The sequence below is a fragment of the Poromitra crassiceps genome (genome assembly GCF_964638095.1).
Source record: "Poromitra crassiceps genome assembly, chromosome: 4".
In the NCBI taxonomy this organism is placed as follows: Eukaryota; Metazoa; Chordata; class Actinopteri; order Beryciformes; family Melamphaidae; genus Poromitra; species Poromitra crassiceps.
The window spans coordinates 77,270,585-77,290,381 of NC_139626.1; the positions used below are offsets into that span (position 1 = coordinate 77,270,585).

The 19,797-nt window shown below is 49.5% G+C and overlaps 1 protein-coding gene across 1 annotated transcript in view; it reads right to left on the reverse strand.

Annotated features, from left to right (window-relative positions):
• Positions 1-19,797, reverse strand: part of LOC310775953 (uncharacterized protein) — a gene marked incomplete at its 3' end in the record, with an annotated part of 62,385 nt that overhangs the window by 25,746 nt on the left and 16,842 nt on the right. The window lies entirely within an intron of this gene.

A 19,797-nucleotide genomic window follows, 5' to 3' on the forward strand; every position in this document is an offset into this window, starting at 1 on the left:
TACTGTACTGCAGGATGCTTACTCCAGCCAGGTCACTATACTGTACTGCAGGATGCTTACTCCAGCCAGGTCACTGTACTGCAGGATGCTTACTCCAGCCAGGTCACTGTACTGCAGGATGCTTACTTCAGCCAGGTCACTATACTGTACTGTAGGATGCTTACTCCAGCCAGGTCACTGTACTGTACTACAGGATGCTTACTCCAGCCAGGTCACTGTACTGCAGGATGCTTACTCCAGCCAGGTTACTGTACTGCAGGATGCTTACTCCAGCCAGGTCACTGTACTGTAGGATGCTTACTCCAGCCAGGTCACTGTACTGCAGGATGCTTACTCCAGCCAGATCACTATACTGTACTGTAGGATGCTTACTCCAGCCAGGTCACTATACTGTACTGCAGGATGCTTACTCCAGCCAGGTCACTATACTGTACTGCAGGATGCTTACTCCAGCCAGGTCACTATACTGTACTGCAGGATGCTTACTCCAGCCAGGTCACTATACTGTACTGCAGGATGCTTACACCAGCCAGGTCACTGTACTGCAGGATGCTTACTCCAGCCAGGTCACTGTACTGTACTACAGGATGCTTACTCCAGCCAGGTCACTATACTGTACTGCCGGATGCTTACTCCAGCCAGGTCACTATACTGTACTGCAGATTGCTTACTCCAGCCAGGTCACTGTACTGCAGGATGCTTACTCCAGCCAGGTCACTATACTGTACTGTAGGATGCTTACTCCAGCCAGGTCACTATACTGTACTGCAGGATGCTTACTCCAGCCAGGTCACTATACTGTACTGCCGGATGCTTACTCCAGCCAGGTCACTATACTGTACTGCAGATTGCTTACTCCAGCCAGGTCACTGTACTGCAGGATGCTTACTCCAGCCAGGTCACTATACTGTACTGTAGGATGCTTACTCCAGCCAGGTCACTATACTGTACTGCAGGATGCTTACTCCAGCCAGGTCACTATACTGTAATGGAGGATGCTTACTCCAGCCAGGTCACTATACTGTACTGCAGGATGCTTACTCCAGCCAGGTCACTGTACTGTACTGCAGGATGCTTACTCCAGCCAGGTCACTGTACTGTACTGCAGGATGCTTACTCCAGCCAGGTCACTGTACTGTACTGCAGGATGCTTAATCCAGCCAGGTCACTATACTGTACTACAGGATGCTTACTCCAGCCAGGTCACTATACTGTACTGTAGGATACTTACTCCAGCCAGGTCACTATACTGTACTACAGGATGCTTACTCCAGCCAGGTCACTATACTGTACTGCAGGATGCTTAATCCAGCCAGGTCACTATACTGTACTGCAGGATGCTTACTCCAGCCAGGTCACTATACTGTACTGCAGGATGCTTACTCCATCTAGGTCACTATACTGTACTGTAGGATGCTTACTCCAGCCAGGTCACTGTACTGCAGGATGCTTACTCCAGCCAGGTCACTATACTGTACTGCCGGATGCTTACTCAGCCAGGTCACTATACTGTACTGCAGGATGCTTACTCCAGCCAGGTCACTATACTGCAGGATGTTTACTCCATCTAGGTCACTATACTGTACTGTAGGATGCTTACTCCAGCCAGGTCACTGTACTGCAGGATGCTTACTCGAGCCAGGTCACTATACTGTACTGCCGGATGCTTACTCAGCCAGGTCACTATACTGTACTGCAGGATGCTTACTCCAGCCAGGTCACTATACTGTACTGCCGGATGCTTACTCCAGCCAGGTCACTATACTGTACTGCAGGATGCTTACTCCAGCCAGGTCACTATACTGAACTGTACTGCAGGATGCTTACTCCAGCCAGGTCACTGTACTGTACTGCAGGATGCTTACTCCAGCCAGGTCACTATACTGTACTGCAGGATGCTTACTCCAGCCAGGTCACTATACTGTACTGCAGGATGCTTACTCCAGCCAGGTCACTATACTGTACTGCAGGATGCTTACTCCAGCCAGGTCACTGTACTGCAGGATGCTTACTCCAGCCAGGTCACTGTACTGCAGGATGCTTACTCCAGCCAGGTCACTATACTGTACTGTAGGATGCTTACTCCAGCCAGGTCACTGTACTGTACTGCAGAATGCTTACTCCAGCCAGGTCACTGTACTGCAGGATGCTTACTCCAGCCAGGTCACTGTACTGCAGGATGCTTACTCCAGCCAGATCACTATACTGTACTGCAGGATGCTTACTCCAGCCAGGTCACTGTACTGCAGGATGCTTACTCCAGCCAGGTCACTGTACTGTACTACAGGATGCTTACTCCAGCCAGGGCACTATACTATACTGCCGGATGCTTACTCCAGCCAGGTCACTATACTGTACTGCAGATTGCTTACTCCAGCCAGGTCACTGTACTGCAGGATGCTTACTCCAGCCAGGTCACTATACTGTACTGTAGGATGCTTACTCCAGCCAGGTCACTATACTGTACTGCAGGATGCTTACTCCAGCCAGGTCACTATACTGTACTGCCGGATGCTTACTCCAGCCAGGTCACTATACTGTACTGCAGATTGCTTACTCCAGCCAGGTCACTGTACTGCAGGATGCTTACTCCAGCGAGGTCACTATACTGTACTGTAGGATGCTTACTCCAGCCAGGTCACTATACTGTACTACAGGATGCTTACTCCAGCCAGGTCGCTATACTCTACTGCAGGATGCTTACTCCAGCCAGGTCACTATACTGTAATGCAGGATGCTTACTCCAGCCAGGTCACTATACTGTACTGCAGGATGCTTACTCCAGCCAGGTCACTGTACTGTACTGCAGGATGCTTACTCCAGCCAGGTCACTGTACTGTACTGCAGGATGCTTACTCCAGCCAGGTCCCTGTACTGTACTGCAGGATGCTTAATCCAGCCAGGTCACTATACTGTACTGCAGGATACTTACTCCAGCCAGGTCACTATACTGTACTACAGGATGCTTACTCCAGCCAGGTCACTATACTGTACTGCAGGATGCTTAATCCAGCCAGGTCACTATACTGTACTGCAGGATGCTTACTCCAGCCAGGTCACTATACTGTACTGCAGGATACTTACTCCATCTAGGTCACTATACTGTACTGTAGGATGCTTACTCCAGCCAGGTCACTATACTGCAGGATGTTTACTCCATCTAGGTCACTATACTGTACTGTAGGATGCTTACTCCAGCCAGGTCACTATACTGCAGGATGTTTACTCCATCTAGGTCACTATACTGTACTGCAGGATGCTTACTCCAGCCAGGTCACTATACTGTCCTGCCGGATGCTTACTCAGCCAGGTCACTATACTGTACTGCAGGATGCTTACTCCAGCCAGGTCACTATACTGTACTGCCGGGTGACCTGGCTGGAGTAAGCATCCTGCAGTACAGTATAGTGACCTGGCTGGAGTAAGCATCCTACAGTACAGTATAGTGACCTGGCTGGAGTAAGCATCCTGCAGTACAGTGACCTGTACTGCCGGATGCTTACTCCAGCCAGGTCACTATACTGTAATGCAGGATGCTTACTCCATCTAGGTCACTATACTGTACTGCAGGATGCTTACTCCAGCCAGGTCACTATACTGTACTGCAGCATGCTGACTCCAGCCAGGTCACTATACTGTAATGCAGGATGCTTACTCCAGCCAGGTCACTATACTGTACTGCCGGATGCTTACTCCAGCCAGGTCACTATACTGTACTGCAGGATGCTTACTCCAGCCAGGTCACTATACTGTACTGCAGGATACTTACTCCAGCCAGGTCACTATACTGTACTGCAGGATACTTACTCCAGCCAGGTCACTATACTGTACTGCAGGATGCTTACTCCAGCCAGGTCACTATACTGTACTGCAGGATGCTTACTCCAGCCAGGTCACTGTACTGCAGGATACTTACTCCAGCCAGGTCACTATACTGTACTGCCGGATGCTTACTCCAGCCAGGTCACTATACTGTACTGCAGGATGCTTAATCCAGCCAGGTCACTATACTGTACTGCAGGATGCTTACTCCAGCCAGGTCACTATACTGTACTGCAGGATGCTTACTCCAGCCAGGTCACTATACTGTACTGCAGGATGCTTACTCCAGCCAGGTCACTGTACTGCAGGATGCTTACTCCAGCCAGGTCACTGTACTGCAGGATGCTTACTCCAGCCAGGTCACTATACTGTACTGCCGGATGCTTACTCCAGCCAGGTCACTATACTGTACTGCAGGATGCTTACTCCAGCCAGGTCACTATACTGTACTGCAGGATACTTACTCCAGCCAGGTCACTATACTGTACTGCAGGATGCTTACTCCAGCCAGGTCACTGTACTGCAGGATGCTTACTCCAGCCAGGTCACTGTACTGTACTACAGGATGCTTACTCCAGCCAGGTCACTGTACTGCAGGATGCTTACTCCAGCCAGGTCACTATACTGTACTGCCGGATGCTTACTCCAGCCAGGTCACTATACTGTACTGCAGATTGCTTACTCCAGCCAGGTCACTGTACTGCAGGATGCTTACTCCAGCCAGGTCACTATATTGTACTGTAGGATGCTTACTCCAGCCAGGTCACTATACTGTACTGCAGGATGCTTACTCCAGCCAGGTCACTGTACTGTACTGCAGGATGCTTACTCCAGCCAGGTCACTATACTGTACTGCAGGATGCTTACTCCAGCCAGGTCACTATACTGTACTGCAGGATGCTTACTCCAGCCAGGTCACTATACTGTACTGCAGGATGCTTACTCCAGCCAGGTCACTATACTGTACTGCAGGATGCTTACTCCAGCCAGGTCACTGTACTGCAGGATGCTTACTCCAGCCAGGTCACTGTACTGTACTGCAGGATGCTTACTCCAGCCAGGTCTCTGTACTGTACTGCAGGATGCTTACTCCAGCCAGGTCACTATACTGTACTGCAGGATGCTTACTCCAGCCAGGTCACTATACTGTACTGCAGGATGCTTACTCCAGCCAGGTCACTATACTGTACTGCAGGATGCTTACTCCAGCCAGGTCACTATACTGTACTGCAGGATGCTTACTCCAGCCAGGTCACTATACTGTACTGCAGGATGCTTACTCCAGCCAGGTCACTATACTGTACTGCAGGATGCTTACTCCAGCCAGGTCACTGTACTGCAGGATGCTTACTCCAGCCAGGTCACTGTACTGCAGGATGCTTACTCCAGCCAGGTCACTATACTGTACTGTAGGATGCTTACTCCAGCCAGGTCACTGTACTGTACTACAGGATGCTTACTCCAGCCAGGTCACTGTACTGCAGGATGCTTACTCCAGCCAGGTCACTATACTGTACTGTAGGATGCTTACTCCAGCCAGGTCACTATACTGTACTGCAGGATGCTTACTCCAGCCAGGTCACTATACTGTACTGCAGGATGCTTACTCCAGCCAGGTCACTATACTGTACTGCAGGATGCTTACTCCAGCCAGGTCACTATACTGTACTGCAGGATGCTTACTCCAGCCAGGTCACTGTACTGCAGGATGCTTACTCCAGCCAGGTCACTGTACTGTACTACAGGATGCTTACTCCAGCCAGGTCACTGTACTGCAGGATGCTTACTCCAGCCAGGACACTATACTGTACTGCCGGATGCTTACTCCAGCCAGGTCACTATACTGTACTGCAGATTGCTTACTCCAGCCAGGTCACTGTACTGCAGGATGCTTACTCCAGCCAGGTCACTATACTGTACTGTAGGATGCTTACTCCAGCCAGGTCACTATACTGTACTACAGGATGCTTACTCCAGCCAGGTCACTATACTCTACTGCAGGATGCTTACTCCAGCCAGGTCACTATACTGTACTGCAGGGTGCTTACTCCATCTAGGTCACTATACTGTACTGTAGGATGCTTACTCCAGCCAGGTCACTATACTGTACTGCAGGATGCTTACTCCAGCCAGGTCACTATACTGTACTGCCGGATGCTTAATCCAGCCAGGTCACTATGCTGTACTGCAGGATGCTTACTCCAGCCAGGTCACTATACTGTACTGCCGGATGCTTAATCCAGCCAGGTCACTATGCTGTACTGCAGGATGCTTACTCCAGCCAGGTCACTATACTGCAGGATGCTTACTCCAGCCAGGTCACTATACTGTACTGCAGGATGCTTACTCCAGCCAGGTCACTATACTGCAGGATGCTTACTCCATCTAGGTCACTATACTGTACTGCAGGATGCTTACTCCAGGCAGGTCACTATACTGTACTGCAGGATGCTTACTCCAGCCAGGTCACTATGCTGTACTGGAGGATGCTTACTCCAGCCAGGTCACTATACTGCAGGATGCTTACTCCATCTAGGTCACTATACTGTACTGTAGGATGCTTACTCCAGCCAGGTCACTATACTGTACTGCAGGATGCTTACTCCAGCCAGGTCACTATACTGTACTGCAGGATGCTTACTCCAGCCAGGTCACTATACTGTACTGCAGGATGCTTACTCCAGCCAGGTCACTATACTGTACTGCAGGATGCTTACTCCAGCCAGGTCACTGTACTGCAGGATGCTTACTCCAGCCAGGTCACTGTACTGTACTACAGGATGCTTACTCCAGCCAGGTCACTGTACTGCAGGATGCTTACTCCAGCCAGGACACTATACTGTACTGCCGGATGCTTACTCCAGCCAGGTCACTATACTGTACTGCAGATTGCTTACTCCAGCCAGGTCACTGTACTGCAGGATGCTTACTCCAGCCAGGTCACTATACTGTACTGTAGGATGCTTACTCCAGCCAGTTCACTATACTGTACTACAGGATGCTTACTCCAGCCAGGTCACTATACTCTACTGCAGGATGCTTACTCCAGCCCGGTCACTATACTGTACTGCAGGGTGCTTACTCCATCTAGGTCACTATACTGTACTGTAGGATGCTTACTCCAGCCAGGTCACTATACTGTACTGCAGGATGCTTACTCCAGCCAGGTCACTATACTGTACTGCCGGATGCTTAATCCAGCCAGGTCACTATGCTGTACTGCAGGATGCTTACTCCAGCCAGGTCACTATACTGTACTGCCGGATGCTTAATCCAGCCAGGTCACTATGCTGTACTGCAGGATGCTTACTCCAGCCAGGTCACTATACTGCAGGATGCTTACTCCAGCCAGGTCACTATACTGTACTGCAGGATGCTTACTCCAGCCAGGTCACTATACTGCAGGATGCTTACTCCATCTAGGTCACTATACTGTACTGCAGGATGCTTACTCCAGGCAGGTCACTATACTGTACTGCAGGATGCTTACTCCAGCCAGGTCACTATGCTGTACTGGAGGATGCTTACTCCAGCCAGGTCACTATACTGCAGGATGCTTACTCCAGCCAGGTCACTGTACTGCAGGATGCTTACTCCAGCCAGGTCACTATACTGTACTGCTGGATGCTTACTCAGCCAGGTCACTATACTGTACTGCAGGATGCTTACTCCAGCCAGGTCACTATACTGTACTGCAGGATGCTTACTCCAGCCAGGTCACTATACTGTACTGCCGGATGCTTACTCCAGCCAGGTCACTATACTGTACTGCTGGATGCTTACTCAGCCAGGTCACTGTACTGTACTGTAGGATGCTTACTCCAGCCAGGTCACTATACTGTACTGCTGGATGCTTACTCAGCCAGGTCACTATACTGTACTGCAGGATGCTTACTCCAGCCAGGTCACTATACTGTACTGCTGGATGCTTACTCAGCCAGGTCACTGTACTGTACTGTAGGATGCTTACTCCAGCCAGGTCACTATACTGTACTGCTGGATGCTTACTCAGCCAGGTCACTATACTGTACTGCAGGATGCTTACTCCAGCCAGGTCACTATACTGTACTGCAGGATGCTTACTCCAGCCAGGTCACTATACTGTACTGCCGGATGCTTACTCCAGCCAGGTCACTATACTGTACTGCCGGATGCTTACTCCAGCCAGGTCACTATACTGTACTGCAGGATGCTTACTCCAGCCAGGTCACTATACTGTAATGCAGGATGCTTACTCCATCTAGGTCACTATACTGTACTGCAGGATGCTTACTCCAGCCAGGTCACTATACTGTACTGCAGCATGCTTACTCCAGCCAGGTCACTATACTGTAATGCAGGATGCTTACTCCATCTAGGTCACTATACTGTACTGCAGGATGCTTACTCCAGCCAGGTCACTATACTGTACTGCAGCATGCTTACTCCAGCCAGGTCACTATACTGTACTGCAGGATGCTTACTCCAGCCAGGTCACTATACTGTACTGCCGGATGCTTACTCCAGCCAGGTCACTATACTGTACTGCAGGATGCTTACTCCAGCCAGGTCACTATACTGTACTGCAGGATGCTTACTCCAGCCAGGTCACTATACTGTACTGCAGGATGCTTACTCCAGCCAGGTCACTGTACTGCAGGATGCTTACTCCAGCCAGGTCACTATACTGTACTGCAGGATGCTTACTCCAGCCAGGTCACTATACTGTACTGCAGGATGCTTACTCCAGCCAGGTCACTGTACTGCAGGATGCTTACTCCAGCCAGGTCACTGTACTGCAGGATGCTTACTCCAGCCAGGTCACTATACTGTACTGTAGGATGCTTACTCCAGCCAGGTCACTGTACTGTACTACAGGATGCTTACTCCAGCCAGGTCACTGTACTGCAGGATGCTTACTCCAGCCAGGTCACTATACTGTACTGTAGGATGCTTACTCCAGCCAGGTCACTATACTGTACTGCAGGATGCTTACTCCAGCCAGGTCACTATACTGTACTACAGGATGCTTACTCCAGCCAGGTCACTATACTCTACTGCAGGATGCTTACTCCAGCCAGGTCACTATACTGTACTGCAGGGTGCTTACTCCATCTAGGTCACTATACTGTACTGTAGGATGCTTACTCCAGCCAGGTCACTATACTGTACTGCAGGATGCTTACTCCAGCCAGGTCACTATACTGTACTGCAGGATGCTTACTCCAGGCAGGTCACTATACTGTACTGCAGGATGCTTACTCCAGGCAGGTCACTATACTGTACTGCAGGATGCTTACTCCAGACAGGTCACTATACTGTACTGCCGGATGCTTAATCCAGCCAGGTCACTATGCTGTACTGCAGGATGCTTACTCCAGCCAGGTCACTATACTGCAGGATGCTTACTCCATCTAGGTCACTATACTGTACTGCAGGATGCTTACTCCAGCCAGGTCACTATACTGCAGGATGCTTACTCCATCTAGGTCACTATACTATACTGCAGGATGCTTACTCCAGGCAGGTCACTATACTGTACTGCAGGATGCTTACTCCAGCCAGGTCACTATGCTGTACTGGAGGATGCTTACTCCAGCCAGGTCACTATACTGCAGGATGCTTACTCCATCTAGGTCACTATACTGTACTGCAGGATGCTTACTCCAGCCAGGTCACTGTACTGCAGGATGCTTACTCCAGCCAGGTCACTATACTGTACTGCTGGATGCTTACTCAGCCAGGTCACTATACTGTACTGCAGGATGCTTACTCCAGCCAGGTCACTATACTGTACTGCCGGATGCTTACTCCAGCCAGGTCACTATACTGTACTGCAGGATGCTTACTCCAGCCAGGTCACTATACTGTAATGCAGGATGCTTACTCCATCTAGGTCACTATACTGTACTGCAGGATGCTTACTCCAGCCAGGTCACTATACTGTACTGCAGCATGCTTACTCCAGCCAGGTCACTATACTGTAATGCAGGATGCTTACTCCATCTAGGTCACTATACTGTACTGCAGGATGCTTACTCCAGCCAGGTCACTATACTGTACTGCAGCATGCTTACTCCAGCCAGGTCACTATACTGTACTGCAGGATGCTTACTCCAGCCAGGTCACTATACTGTACTGCAGGATGCTTACTCCAGCCAGGTCACTATACTGTACTGCAGGATGCTTACTCCAGCCAGGTCACTATACTGTACTGCCGGATGCTTACTCCAGCCAGGTCACTATACTGTACTGCCGGATGCTTACTCCAGCCAGGTCACTATACTGTACTGCAGGATGCTTACTCCAGCCAGGTCACTATACTGTAATGCAGGATGCTTACTCCATCTAGGTCACTATACTGTACTGCAGGATGCTTACTCCAGCCAGGTCACTATACTGTACTGCAGCATGCTTACTCCAGCCAGGTCACTATACTGTAATGCAGGATGCTTACTCCATCTAGGTCACTATACTGTACTGCAGGATGCTTACTCCAGCCAGGTCACTATACTGTACTGCAGCATGCTTACTCCAGCCAGGTCACTATACTGTACTGCAGGATGCTTACTCCAGCCAGGTCACTATACTGTACTGCCGGATGCTTACTCCAGCCAGGTCACTATACTGTACTGCAGGATGCTTACTCCAGCCAGGTCACTATACTGTACTGCAGGATGCTTACTCCAGCCAGGTCACTATACTGTACTGCAGGATGCTTACTCCAGCCAGGTCACTGTACTGCAGGATGCTTACTCCAGCCAGGTCACTATACTGTACTGCAGGATGCTTACTCCAGCCAGGTCACTATACTGTACTGCAGGATGCTTACTCCAGCCAGGTCACTGTACTGCAGGATGCTTACTCCAGCCAGGTCACTGTACTGCAGGATGCTTACTCCAGCCAGGTCACTATACTGTACTGTAGGATGCTTACTCCAGCCAGGTCACTGTACTGTACTACAGGATGCTTACTCCAGCCAGGTCACTGTACTGCAGGATGCTTACTCCAGCCAGGTCACTATACTGTACTGTAGGATGCTTACTCCAGCCAGGTCACTATACTGTACTGCAGGATGCTTACTCCAGCCAGGTCACTATACTGTACTACAGGATGCTTACTCCAGCCAGGTCACTATACTCTACTGCAGGATGCTTACTCCAGCCAGGTCACTATACTGTACTGCAGGGTGCTTACTCCATCTAGGTCACTATACTGTACTGTAGGATGCTTACTCCAGCCAGGTCACTATACTGTACTGCAGGATGCTTACTCCAGCCAGGTCACTATACTGTACTGCAGGATGCTTACTCCAGGCAGGTCACTATACTGTACTGCAGGATGCTTACTCCAGGCAGGTCACTATACTGTACTGCAGGATGCTTACTCCAGACAGGTCACTATACTGTACTGCCGGATGCTTAATCCAGCCAGGTCACTATGCTGTACTGCAGGATGCTTACTCCAGCCAGGTCACTATACTGCAGGATGCTTACTCCATCTAGGTCACTATACTGTACTGCAGGATGCTTACTCCAGCCAGGTCACTATACTGCAGGATGCTTACTCCATCTAGGTCACTATACTATACTGCAGGATGCTTACTCCAGGCAGGTCACTATACTGTACTGCAGGATGCTTACTCCAGCCACGTCACTATGCTGTACTGGAGGATGCTTACTCCAGCCAGGTCACTATACTGCAGGATGCTTACTCCATCTAGGTCACTATACTGTACTGCAGGATGCTTACTCCAGCCAGGTCACTGTACTGCAGGATGCTTACTCCAGCCAGGTCACTATACTGTACTGCTGGATGCTTACTCAGCCAGGTCACTATACTGTACTGCAGGATGCTTACTCCAGCCAGGTCACTATACTGTACTGCCGGATGCTTACTCCAGCCAGGTCACTATACTGTACTGCAGGATGCTTACTCCAGCCAGGTCACTATACTGTAATGCAGGATGCTTACTCCATCTAGGTCACTATACTGTACTGCAGGATGCTTACTCCAGCCAGGTCACTATACTGTACTGCAGCATGCTTACTCCAGCCAGGTCACTATACTGTAATGCAGGATGCTTACTCCATCTAGGTCACTATACTGTACTGCAGGATGCTTACTCCAGCCAGGTCACTATACTGTACTGCAGCATGCTTACTCCAGCCAGGTCACTATACTGTACTGCAGGATGCTTACTCCAGCCAGGTCACTATACTGTACTGCCGGATGCTTACTCCAGCCAGGTCACTATACTGTACTGCAGGATGCTTACTCCAGCCAGGTCACTATACTGTACTGCAGGATGCTTACTCCAGCCAGGTCACTGTACTGCAGGATGCTTAATCCAGCCAGGTCACTATACTGTACTGCAGGATGCTTACTCCAGCCAGGTCACTATATTGTACTGCAGGATGCTTACTCCATCTAGGTCACTATACTGTAATGCAGGATGCTTACTCCATCTAGGTCACTATACTGTACTGCAGGATGCTTACTCCAGCCAGGTCACTATACTGTACTGCAGCATGCTTACTCCAGCCAGGTCACTATACTGTAATGCAGGATGCTTACTCCATCTAGGTCACTATACTGTACTGCAGGATGCTTACTCCAGCCAGGTCACTATACTGTACTGCAGCATGCTTACTCCAGCCAGGTCACTATACTGTACTGCAGGATGCTTACTCCAGCCAGGTCACTATACTGTACTGCCGGATGCTTACTCCAGCCAGGTCACTATACTGTACTGCAGGATGCTTACTCCAGCCAGGTCACTATACTGTACTGCAGGATGCTTACTCCAGCCAGGTCACTATACTGTACTGCAGGATGCTTACTCCAGCCAGGTCACTGTACTGCAGGATGCTTACTCCAGCCAGGTCACTATACTGTACTGCAGGATGCTTACTCCAGCCAGGTCACTATACTGTACTGCAGGATGCTTACTCCAGCCAGGTCACTGTACTGCAGGATGCTTACTCCAGCCAGGTCACTGTACTGCAGGATGCTTACTCCAGCCAGGTCACTATACTGTACTGTAGGATGCTTACTCCAGCCAGGTCACTGTACTGTACTACAGGATGCTTACTCCAGCCAGGTCACTGTACTGCAGGATGCTTACTCCAGCCAGGTCACTATACTGTACTGTAGGATGCTTACTCCAGCCAGGTCACTATACTGTACTGCAGGATGCTTACTCCAGCCAGGTCACTATACTGTACTACAGGATGCTTACTCCAGCCAGGTCACTATACTCTACTGCAGGATGCTTACTCCAGCCATGTCACTATACTGTACTGCAGGGTGCTTACTCCATCTAGGTCACTATACTGTACTGTAGGATGCTTACTCCAGCCAGGTCACTATACTGTACTGCAGGATGCTTACTCCAGCCAGGTCACTATACTGTACTGCAGGATGCTTACTCCAGGCAGGTCACTATACTGTACTGCAGGATGCTTACTCCAGGCAGGTCACTATACTGTACTGCAGGATGCTTACTCCAGACAGGTCACTATACTGTACTGCCGGATGCTTAATCCAGCCAGGTCACTATGCTGTACTGCAGGATGCTTACTCCAGCCAGGTCACTATACTGCAGGATGCTTACTCCATCTAGGTCACTATACTGTACTGCAGGATGCTTACTCCAGCCAGGTCACTATACTGCAGGATGCTTACTCCATCTAGGTCACTATACTATACTGCAGGATGCTTACTCCAGGCAGGTCACTATACTGTACTGCAGGATGCTTACTCCAGCCACGTCACTATGCTGTACTGGAGGATGCTTACTCCAGCCAGGTCACTATACTGCAGGATGCTTACTCCATCTAGGTCACTATACTGTACTGCAGGATGCTTACTCCAGCCAGGTCACTGTACTGCAGGATGCTTACTCCAGCCAGGTCACTATACTGTACTGCTGGATGCTTACTCAGCCAGGTCACTATACTGTACTGCAGGATGCTTACTCCAGCCATGTCACTATACTGTACTGCCGGATGCTTACTCCAGCCAGGTCACTATACTGTACTGCAGGATGCTTACTCCAGCCAGGTCACTATACTGTAATGCAGGATGCTTACTCCATCTAGGTCACTATACTGTACTGCAGGATGCTTACTCCAGCCAGGTCACTATACTGTACTGCAGCATGCTTACTCCAGCCAGGTCACTATACTGTAATGCAGGATGCTTACTCCATCTAGGTCACTATACTGTACTGCAGGATGCTTACTCCAGCCAGGTCACTATACTGTACTGCAGCATGCTTACTCCAGCCAGGTCACTATACTGTACTGCAGGATGCTTACTCCAGCCAGGTCACTATACTGTACTGCCGGATGCTTACTCCAGCCAGGTCACTATACTGTACTGCAGGATGCTTACTCCAGCCAGGTCACTATACTGTACTGCAGGATGCTTACTCCAGCCAGGTCACTGTACTGCAGGATGCTTAATCCAGCCAGGTCACTATACTGTACTGCAGGATGCTTACTCCAGCCAGGTCACTATATTGTACTGCAGGATGCTTACTCCATCTAGGTCACTATACTGTAATGCAGGATGCTTACTCCATCTAGGTCACTATACTGTACTGCCGGATGCTTACTCCAGCCAGGTCACTATATTGTACTGCAGGATGCTTACTCCAGCCAGGTCACTATACTGTAATGCAGGATGCTTACTCCAGCCAGGTCACTATACTGTACTGCAGGATGCTTACTCCAGCCAGGTCACTATACTGTACTGCAGGATGCTTACTCCATCTAGGTCACTATACTGTACTGCAGGATGCTTACTCCAGCCAGGTCACTATACTGTACTGCAGCATGCTTACTCCAGCCAGGTCACTATACTGTAATGCAGGATGCTTACTCCATCTAGGTCACTATACTGTACTGCAGGATGCTTACTCCAGCCAGGTCACTATACTGTACTGCCGGATGCTTACTCCAGCCAGGTCACTATACTGTACTGCAGGATGCTTACTCCAGCCAAGTCACTATACTGTACTGCAGGATGCTTACTCCAGCCAGGTCACTATACTGTACTGCAGGATGCTTACTCCAGCCAGGTCACTATACTGTACTGCAGGATGCTTACTCCAGCCAGGTCACTGTACTGCAGGATGCTTACTCCAGCCAGGTCACTGTACTGCAGGATGCTTACTCCAGCCAGGTCACTATACTGTACTGTCAGATGCTTACTCCAGCCAGGTCACTATACTGTACTGCAGGATGCTTACTCCAGCCAGGTCACTATACTGTACTGCAGGATGCTTACTCCAGCCAGGTCACTGTACTGCAGGATGCTTACTCCAGCCAGGTCACTATACTGTACTGCAGGATGCTTACTCCAGCCAGGTCACTGTACTGCAGGATGCTTACTCCAGCCAGGTCACTGTACTGTACTACAGGATGCTTACTCCAGCCAGGTCACTGTACTGCAGGATGCTTACTCCAGCCAGGTCACTATACTGTACTGCAGATTGCTTACTCCAGCCAGGTCACTGTACTGCAGGATGCTTACTCCAGCCAGGTCACTATACTGTACTGTAGGATGCTTACTCCAGCCAGGTCACTATACTGTACTGCAGGATGCTTACTCCAGCCAGGTCACTGTACTGTACTGCAGGATGCTTACTCCAGCCAGGTCACTATACTGTACTACAGGATGCTTACTCCAGCCAGGTCACTGTACTGTACTGCAGGATGCTTACTCCAGCCAGGTCACTGTACTGTAGGATGCTTACTCCAGCCAGGTCACTATACTGTACTACAGGATGCTTACTCCAGCCAGGTCACTATACTCTACTGCAGGATGCTTACTCCAGCCAGGTCACTATACTGTACTGCAGGATGCTTACTCCAGCCAGGTCACTGTACTGTACTGCAGGATGCTTACTCCAGCCAGGTCACTGTACTGTACTGCAGGATGCTTACTCCAGCCAGGTCACTATACTGTACTGCAGGATGCTTACTCCAGCCAGGTCACTATACTGTACTGCAGGATGCTTACTCCAGCCAGGTCACTATACTGTACTGCAGGATGCTTACTCCAGCCAGGTCACTGTACTGCAGGATGCTTACTCCAGCCAGGTCACTGTACTGTACTACAGGATGCTTACTCCAGCCAGGTCACTGTACTGCAGGATGCTTACTCCAGCCAGGTCACTATACTGTACTGCCGGATGCTTACTCCAGCCAGGTCACTATACTGTACTGCAGGATGCTTACTCCAGCCAGGTCACTATACTGTACTGCAGGATGCTTACTCCAGCCAGGTCACTATACTGTACTGCAGGATGCTTACTCCAGCCAGGTCACTATACTGTACTGCAGGATGCTTACTCCAGCCAGGTCACTGTACTGCAGGATGCTTACTCCAGCCAGGTCACTGTACTGCAGGATGCTTACTCCAGCCAGGTCACTATACTGTACTGTCGGATGCTTACTCCAGCCAGGTCACTATACTGTACTGCAGGATGCTTACTCCAGCCAGGTCACTATACTGTACTGCAGGATGCTTACTCCAGCCAGGTCACTATACTGTACTGCAGGATGCTTACTCCAGCCAGGTCACTGTACTGCAGGATGCTTACTCCAGCCAGGTCACTGTACTGTACTACAGGATGCTTACTCCAGCTAGGTCACTGTACTGCAGGATGCTTACTCCAGCCAGGTCACTATACTGTACTGCAGATTGCTTACTCCAGCCAGGTAACTGTACTGCCCTGCAAAGCTAAAAGGGGGTAACTCGCCAGAGTGTAGAACTGAGAAAAATGACTTTAAAGTTCTGTTGTTGTCCAGCCAAATGTATAGTAGGAAGAAAACTGGAAATGTGTTAATTATTTGTTTATTTAATGTAGTTATTTATCTACATAATTTTTTTTAGCTCAAACTTGACCTTTGACCCTTATTTGGAAGTTACCTTACTCTGGCTTTGCATTGTCTGCAAAATAATAAGGGGTGATGCCAAGCAAAAAGACAGTAACTTCAATTTGATCCTTCACTTGGTTGCTTATCACTATATAAAACCAGTATATATGATAATAATGATAACATAGACATGAAGTATCATGTTCATGGCACAATTATGCTTAATATAATATACGTATACATATAATATAACTAGATTATCAGGCCGCTACACATCCTTCAAGCCTAGTTTGGTGGGACTCTTGTTGGCCCGTTGTGTGTATGTGTGTTGGCTCCTCGGGGGTTGATGTCGTATGAGCTGGCACATCTGGGGTTAATTTCATATGAGCGGCACCTTGGGGGTTAATGTTGTATGAGCTGGTACCTCAGGGGTTAATGTCATATGAGCTGGCACCTCGGGGGTTAATGTCATATGAGCTGGCACCTCTGGGGTTAATTTCATATGCGCTGCGCCTCGGGAGTTAATGTTGTGTGAGCTGATACCTGGAGGGTTAATGTTGCATGAGCTGGCACCTCTGGGGTTAATTTCATATGCGCGGCGCCTCAGGGGTTAATGTTGTATGAGCTGATACCTGGAGGGATAATGCCGTATAAGCTGGCACCTCTGGGGTTCATTTTATATGAGCGGCACCTCGGGGGTTAATGTTGTATGAGCTGGTACCTCAGCGGTTAATATCATATGAGCTGGCGCCTCGGGGGTTAATTTCATATGAGCGACGCCTCGGAGGTTAATGTTGTATGAGCTGGCACCTCCGGGGTTAATTTCATATGAGCGGTGCCTCTGGGGTTAATGTGGTATGAGCTGGCGCCTCTGGGGTTAATGTCGTATAAGCTGGCACCTCCGGGGTTAATTTCATATGCGCGGTGCCTCGGGGTTAATGTGGTATGAGCTGGCGCCTCGGGGGTTAATGTCGTATGAGCTGGCACCTCGGGGGTTAATGTCGTATGAGCTGGCGCCTCTGGGGATAATGTGGTATGAGCTGGCGCCTCGGGGGTAAATGTGGTATGAGCTGGTGCCTCGGGGGTTAATGTCATGAGGTGCCAGTAATGTAACTCATACCTCAACTCAAGCTGAGCATTCTGGTGAGTTACCCCCTTTTTGCATTGCAGGGCAGAGCATTCAGAGTGCAGTCAAACCAAACCAAACTACCGTAACTGATGTTACCTCAGTCTTGCTTGGCTTTTCTAGGGCTTTTGGAAGTTACTGTAAATATGACCCCCTATTTTCTCCAAAAAACAACACAATTGACTCAAGATATTTTTCCACATGATAAAGCAGATCTTCAATGTTCCAAAAATGACAAAAACTCATTTTTGACAAAAATTGAGTTACCCCCTTTTAGCTTTGCAGGGCAGTGTACTGCAGGATGCTTACTCCAGCCAGGTCACTATACTGTACTGTAGGATGCTTACTCCAGCCAGGTCACTATACTGTACTGCAGGATGCTTACTCCAGCCAGGTCACTGTACTGTACTGCAGGATGCTTACTCCAGCCAGGTCACTATACTGTACTACAGGATGCTTACTCCAGCCAGGTCACTATACTCTACTGCAGGATGCTTACTCCAGCCAGGTCACTATACTGTACTGCAGGATGCTTACTCCAGCCAGGTCACTGTACTGCAGGATGCTTACTCCAGCCAGGTCACTGTACTGTACTACAGGATGCTTACTCCAGCCAGGTCACTGTACTGCAGGATGCTTACTCCAGCCAGGTCACTATACTGTACTGCAGATTGCTTACTCCAGCCAGGTCACTGTACTGCAGGATGCTTACTCCAGCCAGGTCACTATACTGTACTGTAGGATGCTTACTCCAGCCAGGTCACTATACTGTACTGCAGGATGCTTACTCCAGCCAGGTCACTGTACTGTACTGCAGGATGCTTACTCCAGCCAGGTCACTATACTGTACTACAGGATGCTTACTCCAGCCAGGTCACTATACTCTACTGCAGGATGCTTACTCCAGCCAGGTCACTATACTGTACTGCAGGATGCTTACTCCAGCCAGGTCACTGTACTGTACTGCAGGATGCTTACTCCAGCCAGGTCACTGTACTGTACTGCAGGATGCTTACTCCAGCCAGGTCACTATACTGTACTGCAGGATGCTTACTCCAGCCAGGTCACTATACTGTACTGCAGGATGCTTACTCCAGCCAGGTCACTATACTGTACTGCAGGATGCTTACTCCAGCCAGGTCACTGTACTGCAGGATGCTTACTCCAGCCAGGTCACTGTACTGTACTACAGGATGCTTACTCCAGCCAGGTCACTGTACTGCAGGATGCTTACTCCAGCCAGGTCACTATACTGTACTGCCGGATGCTTACTCCAGCCAGGTCACTATACTGTACTGCAGGATGCTTACTCCAGCCAGGTCACTATACTGTACTGCAGGATGCTTACTCCAGCCAGGTCACTATACTGTACTGCAGGATGCTTACTCCAGCCAGGTCACTATACTGTACTGCAGGATGCTTACTCCAGCCAGGTCACTATACTATACTGCAGGACGCTTACTCCAGCCAGGTCACTGTACTGCAGGATGCTTACTCCAGCCAGGTCACTGTACTGTACTACAGGATGCTTACTCCAGCCAGGTCACTGTACTGCAGGATGCTTACTCCAGCCAGGTCACTATACTGTACTGCAGATTGCTTACTCCAGCCAGGTCACTGTACTGCAGGATGCTTACTCCAGCCAGGTCACTATACTGTACTGTAGGATGCTTACTCCAGCCAGGTCACTATACTGTACTGCAGGATGCTTACTCCAGCCAGGTCACTGTACTGTACTGCAGGATGCTTACTCCAGCCAGGTCACTATACTGTACTACAGGATGCTTACTCCAGCCAGGTCACTATACTCTACTGCAGGATGCTTACTCCAGCCAGGTCACTATACTGTACTGCAGGATGCTTACTCCAGCCAGGTCACTGTACTGTACTGCAGGATGCTTACTCCAGCCAGGTCACTGTACTGTACTGCAGGATGCTTACTCCAGCCAGGTCACTATACTGTACTGCAGGATGCTTACT